We start from the raw sequence: 20681 nt of genomic DNA, 5'->3' as shown, positions 1-20681 counted from the left end.
CTAAATTAAAAAACATATTGCCTATAAAAACCCACCATATAAATGCCCCTGTCCCAAAAAATAAAAATAAAAAAAATATTGAACCACAAAGAAATCAGAACTTAGGAACACCAAAACCATAATGTTCAAAAAGTCACACCACATCCCTTATCATACACCAACTACAAACAACAGAAAACAATACAATGAATTCTTAAAAACCACCTTAAAACCACTACATTGAAAAACATTTCAAAAATTAAAAACTGCATCTAACAAAAGCCATCTAATAAATTCACACCCAAAACTCCAGCAGCCCAGCTGGCCCTACCAAAGCTCTATGTTTATACATACAGCAAACAAAACCAAAATCCCAGTAATACCCATCAGAAATCTATGAAAGAATCCTATTGAAATTAATCCTGCCTCAAATACAAACCAACCCATCCAGAGTGTCAGCTTCACTCAAAAAACAATTTACACAGACTTAATACTACCAAGAAATGAAACAACACACCATATACCACCCATGAATATCATAGTGAAGGAAAAAAAAAACCACTACATTTTTTCCTTTTTGTTTTTTAAACTACCTTCTTTTATTAGCTAGAACAAAAGATTTTGCCAGGACTGTAACAACAACAACAACTTCTTTTGCTTCTTCTCCTTCTGAAATGTCCCTTCTCACTCCCAAATTCCTTTCAACGCCTGAGTTTACATCCAAGCAAAAAAGCAAAATTCCTGCACTCGTGCGTCCGATGCTCCTGTCAGATTCTCTCTTTCCCTCCACATCTTCTTACACTTTCAGTCCTCACGCTGTCCCGCCGTGATGAGTCTGACAGAAGAATTGGCACATGTTAACAGAGCATTTCCCTCCCTCCCTCCCTCCCTCTGCTTTCCTCAGCGCATTTCAATCCATCCCAGGCCTGCAGTGATGCACGCTCACCCCAAAGCTCACAGCAAGCGTGCAGCAGCTCAGGCTCACTCGGCTCCAGGGCCCAGAGCCTGCAGGCCCTGCAGCTGCCACACGGATGGACCTGGTTCCCTCCCCGGGTGCCCAGAGGGAAACCTGAGGGCAGGCGTCCACCCCGAGGGGGCACCCGCAGCCCCGGGCAGGCATGGAGTCGCCGGCTGCTCTCTGGGGACGACACCCTCCCTGCAGGCCACACTGCCTCGGCCTCTCCCTCCCTGGGGGACAGGCACCTCCAGGGTCTGTGACCAGCCCCCTTCCGTCAGCATCCAGGGGCTCTGTCAGAGCCAGAGGGCTCAATTCGTGGTGAGTACCGATGGCACGCAAACGGCAGCCCGAGGAAATCGTGTTCTGGCCTCTAAGTGCTTGGGACAGGGTCTGATTTTTTGTTTTGTACTTGTATGAAGATTAGTACAACAGGGCTCTGATGGATGACATGGCAACACAGAACTAAAAACTCCTCGACAGGATTACATCGACTTCTAGGAAAAGACAAAAGCCTAGGACCCTTCTGAAATCTACTTTTAATCCAAAGCACGGAGATTGTCAGCATGCTGCACCTTCCAGCTTTTCAAAGCAGCTTACCTCTCAAGACCAGGAAACATTGATTTCTACAGAAACAATGGGCAACCCCCAGGCTAATCTCAGCACTACTGTTTAATAGGGGACCTGCCAGCGTGCCAGTCCAGCTTCAAGAGTGCTTTACTTCAGTCTAACATCCCCACACAATTCTTCTCACATCTTCCAACCCTGAAATCTTATTTTCCCCTAAAGCTTCTCTTCATTAGCAATTTCCAAGTAACATGGTATTTTTACAACATTCAGAAATGTCATGCTGGACTGTGCTAGAGAGTAATCTGCAAATATCAGCTGAGCAAAGTTTGAATTGCCTTGTCCAGAGAAAAAACCTACAAGTGAACACCTACACCTGCCTACAAAGAGCTAACAAGCCCCTGGCAGCTGCCAGCATCAAAGCACAGCAGATGTCTCTAATACAGGGTAAGGATAACAATATCACCTTCTGTTCTCTCCAGCTTCTTTTCCCTGCAGTCATATTTTGCTTCTTATGATTTTTTTAGTCTCTGTATCTTCTTGGACAGCACCGAGCCCGACGACAAGGATACGAGAGTCTTTCCCTGCCGTAGGGAGAGAACCAGGAAAACAGTTAAAATAAGAACAGGGCAGTTTGAAATTCATACTTGCAACGAGAAGCAGCGCCTAACCAACAGAACAAAAGTAAACAAAGCACGACACCTCCCTGGGGACAGAAGACTTATAAACTCTCCAGGATTTACAATTCTAGCCACCAACCCCTTCAGGACAGCAGCCAAGTGTCCCATGGGGTGGTGCTGCACCAAAGAACCATCTGAGAGGTTCCAAAGAGTGAAATGCACAATATTTTGTCTTTTTGCAAAGACAAAAAATCTTGAAAATAACAAAAATACAATAGATGTAAACTACAGGGCAAGAGTACAAGTGTTACCTTTGGGAGCTGGAACCATCCAGGTGAGCACCTGATAACTGGATCCTCACCAGAGTTTGAACCCTTCAGGACACAGAAGGGTTTTCCCCAGGAATTTCACAGACCGAGTTTTGACAGAAGCACGCTCGCCGGATCCTCAGAAACGTCGCCCATTCTCCAGGCGTCTGGAGAGAACTGCAAATGGCTCTCACGTAGTTGGAGCTGGTTCTGTAAGGTCTCAGGGTGAATTTCACCAGATGCAACCAAATTGGGCAACTCCCAGTGGGACAGAAGGAACCCAAAGCTTGGGTAAGCAGAGCTGCAGCAAATACTGAGGAAACAAACATAACAGCGTAAAAAATAATAAACCATCCTTTTTTTTCTCTTGCTTTTGTTTTTTTTTTTTCTTATTCAGATCAGCATAGCAATTAAAGAGAAGGTGAAAAACTCACCATTACTGAACATTTCATCACCTGTAAGCTGAGCATCCTTAGCATAGGGGACTCCAAAGTTAAAATTCACCGATCCCTGGGAAATGAAACCAAATATCGTATGGTAAACAATCAAACAGCAGACATAAAAATTTGTTTCCTCTAAGGACTTTCAGGTACGTATGTATCTTTGCATTACACATTAGAACATACACTTTATACCATCACCTAACACATAATAATTTACCTTTAAATTTTGATAGTATAGCATGAATTTTTAACTTAAACTGGTGATCTATTATTATTCAGTTGGTGCCTAAAGTTATTTCTGCTGTCACGTTCAAAAAAACATGAATTTTTTTTACTGGAATGAGCAATTGATTTCAAAGTCATCACAAGCCCACCAAAACACAAAGCTGGGTTCACTGGACGGCTCTGTGAGCTAGAAGTAGTTAGGCTTGTACTTCCCTCTTGTTCTTCCAGAACCAATAAATCCTGTCAACAAAACCAGCATCTTTAGCCCGCTGCTGTGAAAGATTCTACAAGGATGATGGTTTGATTTGTGTTTAGAAGTTTTGATTTGAAATGGCCAGTTCAATGGATAAAGACAGTTTACGTAGTATTACATTACTATTATTATTATTTCTATTATTATTTTTACTAGTACTACTGCTATTGTTATCACCTGCTACTGGAAGAAACAAACCAGTAGTACCTATACTTAATTACTTTTACTTCCAGAAAATAATAAAGAAAAAGAACCAAACCTAAAAAAGTCACTTCCTACCTTTTATATCAAGGGATGAAAAATTTCTCTTGGGCTCTTCTCCAATTTATCAAGACTCATAGCACTGAAAGGCAAACAAAACAGTGCTTTATAGAAGGCCAAGTGCACGTTTCAAGGCTGAACCACCAACTGATTGCAGTGACAGCACTTAAAACATGAATCGTTCCCAGAGCCTCTGTTCAATGGAATGTTCTGTGGAACTGCCGTTTCTTTCCCAAAACACTAACTTCCAACACTTCCTAATCGTATTTTGTATTTTAAAACAAAAGAAGTTAGTGAGACTCTGTGAGGAGGTCAGGTTTAAATTTATTTCCTTCCAAAGCACAGAGCTCTGTTCCATCACCCTTCCCTTTGGCTCTACACTGAATCATGGTGAGCATTTGAGGAGTGCTCAATAATCAATTCTATTTCTCTCTTTTTCTAGTTCTCTCTATTCCTAAATCATTCAAGACAAGTCAAATGAAAAATGACAAGTTCAGCATCAAAGTCACACTTTTTCTCTTTGTCTGGTCAAGAACAGGCTCTAAATCCACTTATTGCTGCCTTCAAGCTTGAAGACTTGCAAAACCATTTTCACATGTTTTACAGGTTTATCATAAAACCCACAGAACGCAAGCTCTGAATTACAGGAAAAGGTACACAGGCAAATATCTAAAGGGATCACTTATTTGTAAATACATACCTTGATAGAGAGCGCACTGAGAACCTTTCCGTGGGACTCTAAGGGAGACGTATTTTCTCAGTACCCTGTAAACAAGAAAAGCGACGATCTATTACAGGACATCCCTACTTTTTCCACATATTCAAATAGGATTTTTAATAAAAACAGTTCAGTGAAAAAAGAAGGAAGAAAACCAAGCTAATTTTACTCAGCTGTATTTACCGCCGATTTAGAGAAAAATGCCGGGCCGCGTCGCCCGTTGCGTCACATGCCGCGCCAGCAGCAGGGCCTGCCGGGAGTTGGAGTCTCGGGCTGGCAGCCACTCATGTGCCGCGATAGCCGTTGCGTCACACGCCGCGCCAGCAGCACGGCCTGCCGGGAGTTGGAGTCTCGGGCTGACAGCCACCGCTCCGTCCCCCGGGAGCCACCGGCAGCTGCAGTCCCTCCAGGGCATCAAACGGGTCCTTCGCCCCCGGGCGGGGAAGGACCTGAGGCAGCACCGCTCCTCCCCAATGCCCTCTCTTTTTCCCTCCAACTCTTTTTACTTTTTTCACTCTGTTTTTCACCACTTCCCTTCCCTTTTCCTTTTCCCTTTCCTTTCCTTTCCCTTCCCCTTTGTTATATTTCTAATCTTGGTTTACCTTTCCACCTTTAGAATAAAAAAGCAGCAGTAGAAACTTTCAGGCTACCCGAGAGTAAAAAAAAAAAAACTCCAAAACGAAAATGATTTAAAGAAAACTATTTATTCCCTGGGAGCCTGAAATTTTCTACTGCTGCACGTGACATAGAGCTTTTATTCCTTCTTATAGATAGTTGATATTTTATATATATTTATCGTTTATATTGATGTATTATATTAATAACTATATATAATATGCACCTTATTCAAAAATATACGGGAAATATTTTTAAAATTATTTACCATATCTACTGCTACAACTTATTTTGCCTTATATTTCTAATTTTCATATAAATCTTTAACGTGTTTATGATATATTTCTATACTCATATTTCTACCTTTATATTATTTGTATTTGTAATTTTTACACGAAAACCCCTGCTTTGGCAAAGAAAAAACAAAACCATCCATTATTTTAAACTACCTAAATGTTTTTTTATATTTGTATTTATCATAATATACAACAAATGATAGATATAGATAGATAGATAGATCACATCCGTATTTATATCTATTTTACATCCATTTCCTATAATATTTTTCATAAAATATATGCAGTATCACTTGTATTATATATTGTATCAATTTATGTTATTTTATATTTACAATTTATTATTAATTTTTTATATATCTGCATATAGTTGCAATACATTTATATATTTGTATTTTTGTTTGGGTTGTATTTACATTTATATTCTCTATTCATATATCTAAAAACATACACAATACTCTATTAAAATTAGAATAACTTATTGTAACATATAATGACTCATGTTACATGTTAAATTTTAAAAATTGACCGAATATATAAAAATAAAATTGGCTCATTCCCATTGCTACACATCTATTTCTTTTGTTTCAATATAGTTAGAGTCATAATTGTATATTTAAAATCCAATTCCTAAATGAAATGACAGAACAAACAGCATCAAATTCCCACCAATATCTTCCAAAAACATCAAGATACCTCCAACAGCCAAACAAGTGTCAGCGAAAAAACAAAGAACACTCTTTTCAATAACAATTCTCATCACGACAGAAAAATGGAACCAAAATAAAAGAAAATCCTCTAGAAACACACACAGCAAATTACAAAAAGTACTAAAAAAAAGTCAAACCAATCTACTAAACTCAAGACAGTGCCACTGACCCTGAACGTTACTAAAAAAGAAAAAACCAACGCAATTCTACCTCTGCACTAACTCAAAGAATAAACAATCCTCTGTAAAAATAACTTTAAACCTGAACTAATTAACAAAATGGAAAAACATCTCAACCACTAAAAACTAAGAAATTAACTGCCCAAATAAATAAATACTTTAAAAACCCACCATATAAATACCCACGTTCCCAAAATAAACCCTGATAAACAATACTCAAATACATTAAAAGACAACAACAACAACCACCAAAAAAAGAAAATAAAGAAACCAACAACAAGAATAATACCAAAAACCAAATAAACTGAAATCTGCAACAAAAAACTTATTCCCAACTGAATAAACCCATAGTGCCTCAAGCTATCAAAATAAAAATACCACCTAGAAACAAACACAAAGACTAAAGACAAACGTAACCATAAACAATGTCCCCCAAATTACCCGTAACCATAAAACATACACTACAATCAAACAAACCAAACAAATAAAAGCCCTGGAAGACGATAAACACACATGCAATTATCGAGATTAAAAACCCGCTGCTGTGAACGACAGGACGCTTCCCCAAGCCCCCCAAAACAAACACTACACACTCACGCTAATAAAAGCCACCGCAACAGAATTAAAATGCGAACCGCTGCTTCGCGCTACGACCCGTAAAAAACATTGCGCGCCCTTCTAAACATAATACCCCGGCAAAAAAATATATATCCGACTACAAAACCCAATCCGAAACGAACCTTTATCATCCCTACCGGCACCGAGAACCGTGCCGCTCAGGAAGAACACCGTATCCCTTAGCGGACACCCGCTGCAAACCGAACCCAGCGATGCCATCACCGCCTCCAAAGCGCCTCCGAGCCACGGCACCGCCGAACGTGGAGCGGCCGAACCCCGCGCTCGCTGCCGGCCCCGGACGGAGCGCGGCTCCCGGCAGGAAAGCGGCTCCTGCGGCGGCCGCTCCGGCGCGCGGGGCCGGCGCCGTCCCGGGGAGCCCCGCCCGCTGCCCCTGCCCGGCGGGGCCGGCACCGGGCCCGGGGCTACCGGCGGCGCCCGAGCCCCGCGCCCGGAGCGGACGGAGCGGCCGGCACCGCCCGGGCCGGCGCAGCAGCGCCCGCGCCGCCTCTGCCGCCCTCGGCCGGCCCGGCCCGGCTCCGCTCGGCTCCGCACGGCTCGCACCGGCGCGGCTCCGCCACTGCCGCCCCCGGCCGGCCCGGCCGCGCCGAATCCCCCGTGCGCCCCGGCAGCTGCCCGGGCCGTGCCAGCAGCGCTCCCGAGCGGGAACGTTCCGGGCCGGGCCGCGGGCACGGGCAGCGCCCTCCAATGCAGCGGCACAGCCCCATTGCAGCCCTGCAAACGCTGCCGGAGCTGCGGCTTCCCGCAAGCCAGCCCCGAAACCGCAGACGGGGCGCACCTCACTTCAACAAGGGCAAAGAAATGTGTTCTCCCCTCCAATTTCACCCCCTAGGAGAGCAGAAAAGAAGGGGCGCTCCCCAAATGAAAGCCTTCAACTGATGGGAAAGGGCGATTTCGAAGGGCGATTTCTCCATTCAAACCCTTGAAAAGGAGGGACACCAGGGCTGCCCCCTCCATTTAAACCCGAGGGTGGTGAAAATGGGGTGGCTGCCTTCAAATCAAACCCAGAATACCACAAGAATACTTTTCCCCTTCCCCTTAGAATAGAACGCAGGGATTCCCTGTCACCCCCGGGATACCCCTAACAGCCTGGAAAAGGCAGCTTTTCCTGCAATCAACACCCTTCAAACCACAAGTCAAGAGGGATCCCCTCAGGTCAAACGCAGACAATAAAAGAAGAGGAGCTGCTTCCTTCTCCTTAATTCCTTTTGTCTTCATAAGCTCCATTTTTGTTCCTGGGGACCCGGGGAGGGACTGGCAAGATGAAATTGCAAAGGGGAAGGAGAAAATTCCCCGCTCCGAACCCACACGGGCTCACCTGTTCGGCTGCTGCTCCCCGGCACAAAGATTCGTCCCTCGGCACCTCCTTTAAGCGAAGCTCCACGTACCCAAGCGCGGATTCAGGCGTTGCCCCCGACCCTGTGGGAAGCTCTCGCAGTCCTTCCATGAGACAGCGCCGGGAGCGCCCCATAAGCCCCTCCACTCAGCAGCTCCATGCAAAAGGGAGCTGAGGCAAAGCCTCCCCCTAAAACAGCCTCGCCCCGGCAGGAGCCGGCCCCTCATCATCCTCACACTCACACCTGGGCTGCTCCGAGCCCCCATCATCCTCACACTCACACCTGGGCTGCTCCGAGCCCCCATCATATATTTTTCATATTTATATTCGCATTTATATTTAGAATTTATATTACTGTAAAATAAAAATTATATTATATATTGCATCTCTTCATGTTACTTACATAGATTTCTATTTCTATTCATAGTTTGGTATTATATCTTTATATCTCTATATATTTATTATATATTTCTGTATGTCGATTTACATTTCTATAGTACTTATATTATTTAAAATAAAACCCCTGCCTCTAACCAAATAAAAAGCAAAGACACCCCTTTATTTAAAACACATTTAAAATTTTAAAAATAATTTTGTTTGTCATAATTCAATTCACATCTATATTTGTAATTTTCATTTGTTATATTTATAGATATTATATATATTGGAGAGAATACCTTTTTATTTAATAATAGGTATATTCTTTTGACACAATAGATTTCTTTTACTGATATTTATATATATTAAATATTTATTGATATCGACATATAGATGATATATTTGGATTTCTAGTTTTATATTTTTTATGAAATCTCCAGCCTATACCCCAATAAAAGCCAAACAATCCCCAATTTATTTAAACTATATTTAAACATAAATCCTGTCACGGCTGCATTGCACAGCAGTGCCCCAAACTAATCTGACACTTGTTCATCTCCTGGACCTGAATCTGAACCCGCTCACCTTGATCGCACCTGGCAGAACCATTTTCGTACCTTTTTCTGGCATTTCTTGGGTTTTTTCTTGAATTTTTTGTGGCCTTTATTGCCTCTCTTTCTTGCCTTGTTCCTTGATTTTTTTTTTTCTGGCACTTCTTGGGTTTTTTTCTTCGTTTCTTCTTGCCCATCTTGGTGTTTTTTCTGGTTTTTCCTTGCCCCCCTTGTTTTTTGTTTTTTTTTTTTCAGTTTTTTTTTTTCCCCTGTTTTTTTTTCTGTGGTATTTCTGGGATTTTTCTTGCCCATCTTGGATTTTTCAGGGAGGGGGGTGTTTCTCGCCCATCCCGAGGTATTTTCTGTGGCTTTGTTTTTTGTTGGTTTCTTTTTTCTGTTCTTTTTATTTTTTTTTTCCCCTAGGTTTCTCCTTTCCCTCCTGGTTTTTGGGTTTTTTTTGTCTGTCTTCCTTCTTTCCTCCCTTCCTTCCTGTCCTTCCTTCTTTCTTCCTTTCATTTCCTTTCCTTATTTCCTTTTTTTCTTTTTCTTACTTTCTTTCTTTCCCTGCATTTCTAATCTTGGTTTTCCTTTCTAGCTTTAGAATAAAAAAGCAGCAGTAGTAACTTTCAGGCTACCTGGGAGTAAAAAAAACTCCAAAACGAAAATGATTTAAAGAAAACGATTTATTCCCTGGGAGCCTGAAATTTTCTACAGCTGCACTTGACAGAGAGCTTTTATCCCTTCTTATCGATAGTTGATATTTTATACTTTATACAGCGCCCCCTGCCGTGTGCACCGGCGCACTGCAGGCACAGCGATCCCTGCCGTCTGCACCGGCGCACTGCAGGCACAGCGCCCCCTGTCGTCTGCACAGGCGCACTGCATGCAGAGCGCCGCGGCGTCGTTCGGTTCTGTTGAATGAAACTCGGCTGAATTGGGCTTGCTTCGGCTCTTGGTCTAAACTCGTTTCAGTTCGGCTCTTCGGCTGAACTGCGCACGGTTCGGCTAAACTCGGTCGTATTCGGCACATTGTCTAAATGCGGCTCAAGTCGGCTACAGTCGGCTATCGGTTGCAGTCGGCTATGATCGGCTCTTGGTGTAAACTGGGCTGTTTTCGGCCGCACTGGGCTCTTGGGTTGCAGTCGGCTGTTTGCGGCCACATTGGGCTCTTCGGTGAAACTCGGCTGTTTCCGGCCACACTCGGCTCTTCGGGTAAACTCGGCTGTTTCCGGCCACACTCGGCTCTTCGGGGAAACTCGGCTGTTTCCGGCCACACTCGGCTCTTCGGCTCTTCGGAACTATTCGGCCCGGCTCGGCTCCCTCAGGGCGGGAAAGCCGACGTGAGAGGACCCCGGCACAGCGAGGCGTTTACCCAGATGCCTCTCACAAACCCGCCAAAATACGCCCGCCTGCGGCGCCGCTGAGCCCACAGCATGTCTCAGGTACACATGAAACGCCACAGAAAAATCCGTCGGGGCCGCCATGACGTCGGTATTCCGTGCAGGCAGTGCAGTTAAACACCCACCCGGTCCTCCACTTTCCCGCCCTTTTCGCCGCCATCTTGAGAAGGTCAACCAAAACTCCGCGACATCGCCCACGCGCCACTCCCAAGCTGGCGGCCTCTCGCTGCACGCCTGCAGTACCGCGTTCTGCCCACAAGGCGGCAGCACTGCCGCCCGCCCCAGCCGGGGGCGCAGCGCGCCTCGGGGCTGCGGCAGCGAAGGCGGCAAAAAAGAACAGGGGCGACCCCCGCCGAAAACTGCTCTGAAATACATGCCCCAAAACAACCGGGAAGAGGGAAAAAAAACTTCTGCCTCTAATCTAATAGGATAAAAGACAAAACAAAACCAAACAAAACACAACACAAAAGAAAAAAAAAAAATTAAAAAATAATTAAATATTTTTTAAAATATTTTTTCATATTAATATTCACATTTCTATTTACAATGTATATTGATGTACACTGTCCATTTATACATTTCTTTTTATGAATACATTTCTATTCCATATTGCATATATCCCTAAAACTTTATTTGTATATTTTTACAAATATTTTTACATAGTAAGTATGTATTTCTGTTACTATTTTTACTTCTGTAACACTTGGATTATTTAAAATAAAACCTTTGCCTCCATCCACATTAAAGCCAAAAAGAACCCCTTTCTTCAAAACTCTACTTAAATATTTTTTTTAATTCTATTTTTCAGGTTCATATTCACATTTACATTTAAAATGTATACTTATGTATACTGTTATTTGTATTCTTCATTACATCTCTTCCTATTATTTGTATTTATTTATATTTTGCGGTTATATATTTATATCTTGATTGTATATCTCAATATTTAGAAATATATAACAATAATATCTACATTCATATGATTTAAAATAAAAACCCTGCCTCTAACACAAGAATAAAAAAGCCCAACCTTTGTTTTAAACAATATTTAAATAGATTTTATCCTCATGTTCAATTTTTATATTCATATTTATAATGTATATTAATTTATATAATATATATATTTATATATATAATATATAATGTATTTAATGTAATATAATTAATTATTGTATATTAATATATATATATAATATATATATAATATATATAATATATAATTAATGTATTTTAATGTCTATTGCTTACTTATGCATTTATCTTTACCAATGTCAATTTATAAATAAATTTATATTCTATATTACATCCGATGCGAGTAGGTATTTATATTTTTCATATATTTTTATTCATGTTTTTTATATTGATTAAATATTTCTGCGTCAAGATTTTTACTTCTGGAACACTTATAATATTCAAAATAAAAACCCTGCCTCTACTTAAATAAAAGCCAAAACATTCCCTTTCTCTTAAACTATATTTACATATTTTTATATTTATATTCCCATTTATAATTTATATTGCCATATAATGTTATTTATATTCTATACTACAACTCTTCATATTACTTACATATATTTAACTTTAAATTTATAGGCATAGTTTAGCAATTTCTCTTTATATATTCATTATATCTTTCTATCTTAAGATCCACATTTCTATATTACTTATATTATTTAAAATAAAACTCCTGCCTCTAACCAAATAAAAACCAAGGACACCCCTTTATTTGAACCAGATTTAAAATTTAGGAAGTAAATTTATTTTTCAAAATTATAATGATATTTATATGGATATTTTTATTTATTCTATTCATAGATATTATATATATTAGAGAGAATACCTTCTAATATAATCATAGATATATATTTTCTGTATTATATATATATTATTTACTTATATTTATTTAAATTAAATATGTATAGATATTTGTATTTCTATATATATTTGTATATCTGAATTTATATTTTATTTCTATCATTTAAAAACCCCAGCCTATACCCTAATAAAACCCCCCAATTTACTTTCACTCTATTTAAATATTTTTATATTTACAATCTATATTTATATATCTTGGTGTATATATATCTATATATAATAGACTATCATTTATCTATATGATAACATGTTACAATTATATACCATGTATTATAGTTTTATGTATGTATCGGTTATCTATATTTATGTTTACCACTCTAATTTTATATTTATTTTTAAATTTATATTTATTTCTATTTTCATCTCTATATTAACCCATGTAAGTTCATTAACCCGACACACCAGAGCCACAACAATACTGTACCTTTGTCAGCGCCGGCACGCAGCACACGCCCATCCCATCGCAGCACAGCAAAACAAAACCTATTTCTGTTACTAATGGAACAAACATCCCACAACGTCATTGAACCCTAATAAAAACTCAAATAAACCTAACTGTAAATAAATTTTAAATCCCACTATAAAGTAGCCCAAAACCTCCGCACATGCTCATCATAAACTTCCTCCTAAACCAGTATCTCAAAAACCCCAAAAAACTCAAACACACCTTGAAAATGACACAACTGCTAATAAAAACAAACACCCAATAAAAATTAAATCAAACCAACGCACTAGACTCAAAACTGCGCAACTGACCCTAAACATTACTAAAAAAAGTCCCCAAAGCTCTACCTTTATGTTAATGCACAAATAATAACATGTCATCTATAAAAGTTATTTGAAAAAATTAAAAAAAATAATTAAAACCATGAAAATAAAAAACCTAAACTATTAAAATATTAAAAAATATCACTACCTAAATTAAAAAACATATTGCCTATAAAAACCCACCATATAAATGCCCCTGTCCCAAAAAATAAAAATAAAAAAAAATATTGAACCACAAAGAAATCAGAACTTAGGAACACCAAAACCATAATGTTCAAAAAGTCACACCACATCCCTCATCATACACCAACTACAAACAACAGAAAACAATACAATGAATTCTTAAAAACCACCTTAAAACCACTACATTGAAAAACATTTCAAAAATTAAAAACTGCATCTAACAAAAGCCATCTAATAAATTCACACCCAAAACTCCAGCAGCCCAGCTGGCCCTACCAAAGCTCTATGTTTATACATACAGCAAACAAAACCAAAATCCCAGTAATACCCATCAGAAATCTATGAAAGAATCCTATTGAAATTAATCCTGCCTCAAATACAAACCAACCCATCCAGAGTGTCAGCTTCCCTCAAAAAACAATTTACACAGACTTAATACTACCAAGAAATGAAACAACACACCATATACCACCAATGAATATCATAGTGAAGGAAAAAAAAAAACCACTACATTTTTTCCTTTTTGTTTTTTAAACTAACTTCTTTTATTAGCTAGAACAAAAGATTTTGCCAGGACTGTAACAACAACAACTTCTTTTGCTTCTTCTCCTTCTGAAATGTCCCTTCTCACTCCCAAATTCCTTTCAACGCCTGAGTTTACATCCAAGCAAAAAAGCAAAATTCCTGCACTCGTGCGTCCGATGCTCCTGTCAGATTCTCTCTTTCCCTCCACATCTTCTTACACTTTCAGTCTTCACGCTGTCCCGCCGTGATGAGTCTGACAGAAGAATTGGCACATGTTAACAGAGCATTTCCCTCCCTCCCTCCCTCTGCTTTCCTCAGCGCATTTCAATCCATCCCAGGCCTGCAGTGATGCACGCTCACCCCAAAGCTCACAGCAAGCGTGCAGCAGCTCAGGCTCACTCGGCTCCAGGGCCCAGAGCCTGCAGGCCCTGCAGCTGCCACACGGATGGACCTGGTTCCCTCCCCGGGTGCCCAGAGGGAAACCTGAGGGCAGGCGTCCACCCCGAGGGGGCACCCGCAGCCCCGGGCAGGCATGGAGTCGCCGGCTGCTCTCTGGGGACGAGACCCTCCCTGCAGGCCACACTGCCTCGGCCTCTCCCTCCCTGGGGGACAGGCACCTCCAGGGTCTGTGACCAGCCCCCTTCCGTCAGCATCCAGGGGCTCTGTCAGAGCCACAGGGCTCAGTTCGTGGTGAGTACCGATGGCACACAAATGGCAGCCCGAGGAAATCGTGTTCTGGCCTCTAAGTGCTTGGGACAGGGTCTGATTTTTTGTTTTGTACTTGTATGAAGATTAGTACAACAGGGCTCTGATGGATGACATGGCAACACAGAACTAAAAACTCCTCGACAGGATTACATCGACTTCTAGGAAAAGACAAAAGCCTAGGACCCTTCTGAAATCTACTTTTAATCCAAAGCACGGAGATTGTCAGCATGCTGCACCTTCCAGCTTTTCAAAGCAGCTTCCCTCTCAAGACCAGGAAACATTGATTTCTACAGAAACAATGGGCAACCCCCAGGCTAATCTCAGCACTACTGTTTAATAGGGGACCTGCCAGCGTGCCAGTCCAGCTTCAAGAGTGCTTTACTTCAGTCTAACATCCCCACACAATTCTTCTCACATCTTCCAACCCTGAAATCTTATTTTCCCCTAAAGCTTCTCTTCATTAGCAATTTCCAAGTAACATGGTATTTTTACAACATTCAGAAATGTCATGCTGGACTGTGCTAGAGAGTAATCTGCAAATATCAGCTGAGCAAAGTTTGAATTGCCTTGTCCAGAGAAAAAACCTACAAGTGAACACCTACAGCTGCCTACAAAGAGCTAACAAGCCCCTGGCAGCTGCCAGCATCAAAGCACAGCGGATGTCTCTAATACAGGGTAAGGATAACAATATCACCTTCTGTTCTCTCCAGCTTCTTTTCCCTGCAGTCATATTTTGCTTCTTATGATTTTTTTAGTCTCTGTATCTTCTTGGACAGCACTGAGCCCGACGACAAGGATACGAGAGTCTTTCCCTGCCGTAGGGAGAGAACCAGGAAAACAGTTAAAATAAGAACAGGGCAGTTTGAAATTCATACTTGCAACGAGAAGCAGCGCCTAACCAACAGAACAAAAGTAAACAAAGCACGACACCTCCCTGGGGACAGAAGAGTCACAAACTCTCCAGGATTTACAATTCTAGCCACCAACCCCTTCAGGACAGCAGCCAAGTGTCCCACGGGGTGGTGCTGCACCAAAGAACCATCTGAGAGGTTCCAAAGAGTGAAATGCACAAGATTTTGCAAAGACAAAAAATCTTGAAAATAACAAAAATACAATAGATGTAAACTACAGGGCAAGAGTACAAGTGTTACCTTTGGGAGCTGGAACCATCCAGGTGAGCACCTGATAACTGGATCCTCACCAGAGTTTGAACCCTTCAGGACACAGAAGGGTTTTCCCCAGGAATTTCACAGACTGAGTTTTGATAGAAGCACGCTCGCCGGATCCTCAGAAACGTCGCCCATTCTCCAGGCGTCTGGAGAGAACTGCAAATGGCTCTCACGTAGTTGGAGCTGGTTCTGTAAGGTCTCAGGGTGAATTTCACCAGATGCAACCAAATTGGGCAACTCCCAGTGGGACAGAAGGAACCCAAAGCTTGGGTAAGCAGAGCTGCAGCAAATACTGAGGAAACAAACATAACAGCGTAAAAAATAATAAACCATCCTTTTTTTTCTCTTGCTTTTGTTTTTTTTTTTTTCTTATTCAGATCAGCATAGCAATTAAAGAGAAGGTGAAAAACTCACCATTACTGAACATTTAATCACCTGTAAGCTGAGCATCCTTAGCATAGGGGACTCCAAAGTTAAAATTCACCGATCCCTGGGAAATGAAACCAAATATCGTATGGTAAACAATCAAACAGCAGACATAAAAATTTGTTTCCTCTAAGGACTTTCAGGTACGTATGTATCTTTGCATTACACATTAGAACATACACTTTATACCATCACCTAACACATAATAATTTACCTTTAAATTTTGATAGTATAGCATGCATTTTTAACTTAAACTGGTGATCTATTATTATTCAGTTGGTGCCTAAAGTTATTTCTGCTGTCACGTTCAAAAAAACATGAATTTTTTTTACTGGAATGAGCAATTGATTTCAAAGTCATCACAAGCCCACCAAAACACAAAGCTGGGTTCACTGGACGGCTCTGTGAGCTAGAAGTAGTTAGGCTTGTACTTCCCTCTTGTTCTTCCAGAACCAATAAATCCTGTCAACAAAACCAGGATCTTTAGCCCGCTGCTGTGAAAGATTCTACAAGGATGATGGTTTGATTTGTGTTTAGAAGTTTTGATTTGAAATGGCCAGTTCAATGGATAAAGACAGTTTACGTAGTATTACATTACTATTATTATTATTTCTATTATTATTTTTACTAGTACTACTGCTATTGTTATCACCTGCTACTGGAAGAAACAAACCAGTAGTACCTATACTTAATTACTTTTATTTCCAGAAAATAATAAAGAAAAAGAACCAAACCTAAAAAAGTCACTTCCTACCTTTTATATCAAGGGATGAAAAATTTCTCTTGGGCTCTTCTCCAATTTATCAAGACTCATAGCACTGAAAGGCAAACAAAACAGTGCTTTATAGAAGGCCAAGTGCACGTTTCAAGGCTGAACCACCAACTGATTGCAGTGACAGCACTTACAACATGAATCGTTCCCAGAGCCTCTGTTCAATGGAATGTTCTGTGGAACTGCCGTTTCTTTCCCAAAACACTAACTTCCAACACTTCCTAATCGTATTTTGTATTTTAAAACAAAAGAAGTTAGTGAGACTCTGTGAGGAGGTCAGGTTTAAATTTATTTCCTTCCAAAGCACAGAGCTCTGTTCCATCACCCTTCCCTTTGGCTCTACACTGAATCATGGTGAGCATTTGAGGAGTGCTCAATAATCAATTCTATTTCTCTCTTTTTCTAGTTCTCTCTATTCCTAAATCATTCAAGACAAGTCAAATGAAAAATGACAAGTTCAGCATCAAAGTCACACTTTTTCTCTTTGTCTGGTCAAGAACAGGCTCTAAATCCACTTATTGCTGCCTTCAAGCTTTAAGACTTGCAAAACCATTTTTACATGTTTTACAGGTTTATCATAAAACCCACAGAACGCAAGCTCTGAATTACAGGAAAAGGTACACAGGCAAATATCTAAAGGGATCACTTATTTGTAAATACATACCTTGATAGAGAGCGCACTGAGAACCTTTCCGTGGGACTCTAAGGGAGACGTATTTTCTCAGTACCCTGTAAACAAGAACAGCGACGATATATTACAGGACATCCCCACTTTTTCCACATATTCAAATAGGATTTTTAATAAAAACAGTTCAGTTAAAAAAGAAGGAAGAAAACCAAGCTAATTTTACTCAGCTGTATTTACTGCCGATTTAGAGAAAAATGCCGGGCCGCGTCGCCCGTTGCGTCACATGCCGTGCCAGCAGCAGGGCCTGCCGGGAGTTGGAGTCTCGGGCTGGCAGCCACTCATGTGCCGCGTCAGCCGTTGCGTCACACGCCGCGCCAGCAGCACGGCCTGCCGGGAGTTGGAGTCTCGGGCTGACAGCCACCGCTCCGTCCCCCGGGAGCCACCGGCAGCTGCAGTCCCTCCAGGGCATGAAACGGGTCCTTCGCCCCCGGGCGGGGAAGGACCTGAGGCAGCACCGCTCCTCCCCAACGCCCTCTCTTTTTCCCTCCAACTCTTTTTACTTTTTTCACTCTGTTTTTCACCACTTCCCTCCCCTTTTCCTTTTCCCTTTCCTTTCCCTTCCCCTTTGTTATATTTCTAATCTTGGTTTACCTTTCCACCTTTAGAATAAAAAAGCAGCAGTAGAAACTTTCAGGCTACCCGAGAGTAAAAAAAAAAAACTCCAAAACGAAAATGATTTAAAGAAAACTATTTATTCCCTGGGAGCCTGAAATTTTCTACTGCTGCACGTGACATAGAGCTTTTATTCCTTCTTATAGATAGTTGATATTTTATATATATTTATCGTTTATACTGATGTATTATATTAATAACTATATATAATATGCACCTTATTCAAAAAATATACGGGAAATATTTTTTAAATTATTTACCATATCTACTGCTACAACTTATTTTGCCTTATATTTCTAATTTTTATATAAATCTTTAACGTGTTTATGATATATTTCTATACTCATATTTCACCCTTTATATTATTTGTATTTGTAATTTTTACACGAAAACCCCTGCTTTGGCAAAGAAAAAACAAAACCATCCATTATTTTAAACTACCTAAATGTTTTTTTATATTTGTATTTATCATAATATACAACAAATGATAGATATAGATAGATAGATATATCACATCCGTATTTATATCTATTTTATATCCATTTCCTATAATATTTTTCATAAAATATATGCAGTATCACTTGTATTATATATTGTATCAATTTATGTTATTTTATATTTACAATTTATTATTAATTTTTTATATATCTGCATATAGTTGCAATACATTTATATATTTGTATTTTTGTTTGGGTTGTATTTACATTTATATTCTCTATTCATATATCTAAAAACATACACAATACTCTATTAAAATTAGAATAACTTATTGTAACATATAATGACTCATGTTACATGTTAAATTTTAAAAATTGACCGAATATATAAAAATAAAATTGGCTCATTCCCATTGCTACACATCTATTTCTTTTGTTTCAATATAGTTAGAGTCATAATTGTATATTTAAAATCCAATTCCTAAATGAAATGACAGAACAAACAGCATCAAATTCCCACCAATATCTTCCAAAAACATCAAGATACCTCCAACAGCCAAACAAGTGTCAGCGAAAAAACAAAGAACACTCTTTTCAATAACAATTCTCATCACGACAGAAAAATGGAACCAAAATAAAAGAAAATCCTCTAGAAACACACACAGCAAATTACAAAAAGTACTAAAAAAAAGTCAAACCAATCTACTAAACTCAAGACAGTGCCAGTGACCCTGAACGTTACTAAAAAAGAAAAAACCAACGCAATTCTACCTCTACACTAACTCAAAGAATAAACAATCCTCTGTAAAAATAACTTTAAACCTGAACTAATTAACAAAATGGAAAAACATCTCAACCACTAAAAACTAAGAAATTAACTACCCAAATAAATAAATACTTTAGAAACCCACCATATAAATACCCACGTTCCCAAAATAAACCCTGATAAACAATACTCAAATACATTAAAAGACAACAACAACAACCACCAAAAAAAGAAAATAAAGAAAGCAACAACAAGAATAATACCAAAAACCAAATAAACTGAAATCTGCAACAAAAAACTTATTCCCAACTGAATAAACCCATAGTGCCTCAAGCTATCAAAATAAAAATACCACCTAGAAACAAACACAAAGACTAAAGACAAACGTAACCATAAACAATGTCCCCCAAATTACCCGTAACCATAAAACATACACTACAATCAAACAAACCAAACAAATAAAAGCCCTGGAAGACGATAAACACACATGCAATTATCGAGATTAAAAACCCGCTGCTGTGAACGACAGGACGCTTCTCCAAGCCCCCCAAAACAAACACTACACACTCACGCTAATAAAAGCCACCGCAACAGAATTAAAATGCGAACCGCTGCTTCGCGCTACGACCCGTAAAAAACATTGCGCGCCCTTCTAAACATAATACCCCGGCAAAAAAATATATATCCGACTACAAAACCCAATCCGAAACGAACCTTTATCATCCCTACCGGCACCGAGAACCGTGCCGCTCAGGAAGAACACCGTATCCCTTAGCGGACACCCGCTGCAAACCGAACCCAGCGATGCCATCAACGCCTCCAAAGCGCCTCCGAGCCACGGCACCGCCGAACGTGGAGCGGCCGAACCCCGCGCTCGCTGCCGGCCCCGGACGGAGCGCGGCTCCCGGCAGGAAAGCGGCTCCTGCGGCGGCCGCTCCGGCGCGCGGGGCCGGCGCCGTCCCGGGGAGCCCCGCCCGCTGCCCCTGCCCGGCGGGGCCGGCACCGGGCCCGGGGCTACCGGCGGCGCCCGAGCCCCGCGCCCGGAGCGGACGGAGCGGCCGGCACCGCCCGGGCCGGCGCAGCAGCGCCCGCGCCGCCTCTGCCGCCCTCGGCCGGCCCGGCCCGGCTCCGCTCGGCTCCGCACGGCTCGCACCGGCGCGGCTCCGCCACTGCCGCCCTCGGCCGGCCCGGCCGCGCCGAATCCCCCGTGCGCCCCGGCAGCTGCCCGGGCCGTGCCAGCAGCGCTCCCGAGCGGGAACGTTCCGCGCCGGGCCGCGGGCACGGGCAGCGCCCTCCAATGCAGCGGCACAGCCCCATTGCAG

The 20681-nt window shown here is 41.1% G+C and overlaps 1 long non-coding RNA gene across 1 annotated transcript; it reads right to left on the bottom strand.

Annotated features, from left to right (window-relative positions):
* Positions 1-607: 607 nt before the first annotated feature.
* On the bottom strand, positions 608-3518 carry LOC134431446 (uncharacterized). Its single transcript, XR_010030979.1, has 3 exons — positions 2433-3518; positions 1968-2085; positions 608-814 (listed from the first exon to the last, which is right to left on the bottom strand). It is a non-coding gene; the product is annotated as an uncharacterized LOC134431446 (long non-coding RNA).
* Between the last annotated feature and the right edge of the window lie 17163 nt (positions 3519-20681).

Source organism: Melospiza melodia, chromosome W (genome assembly GCF_035770615.1).
Source record: "Melospiza melodia melodia isolate bMelMel2 chromosome W, bMelMel2.pri, whole genome shotgun sequence".
Taxonomy (NCBI): Eukaryota; Metazoa; Chordata; class Aves; order Passeriformes; family Passerellidae; genus Melospiza; species Melospiza melodia.
This window is presented reverse-complemented; position numbering and strand designations above follow the sequence as displayed.